The 221-nt window shown below is 46.2% G+C and overlaps 1 protein-coding gene across 2 annotated transcripts in view; it reads left to right on the forward strand.

The window, feature by feature from the left end:
• The window catches only part of STAG2 (stromal antigen 2), a 79,069-nt gene continuing 78,848 nt past the window's right edge, over nt 1-221 (forward strand). For both annotated transcript variants that reach the window (XM_009889281.1, XM_009889282.1), the window contains exon 1: nt 1-126. The gene's annotated coding sequence lies outside the window, so the exon portion shown is untranslated. The remainder of the gene's footprint in view (nt 127-221) is intronic.

Genomic DNA, 221 nt, shown 5'->3' on the forward strand with positions numbered 1-221 from the left:
AGGAGGAGGAGGAGGAGGAAGAAGAATGCTTCTTACTGGGGGGTTTTGGCGCCACTTTTGTTTTAGATAGTGCTCCTCTGCCCCCTCCTCCTCGGCACGCACTGAACTGAGCTGAACCCTGCCCAGGTAGGAAGGGAGAGCTTTCCTGGCGTTTCTCTTTTTTTCTGGGCGCTTATTTTTTCTACACGGATTTTTTTTTTTTTTAAAAAAACAATACATTT

The sequence above is a fragment of the Charadrius vociferus genome, unplaced genomic scaffold, assembly GCF_000708025.1.
Source record: "Charadrius vociferus isolate BGI_N301 unplaced genomic scaffold, ASM70802v2 scaffold7, whole genome shotgun sequence".
NCBI classification, from domain to species: Eukaryota; Metazoa; Chordata; class Aves; order Charadriiformes; family Charadriidae; genus Charadrius; species Charadrius vociferus.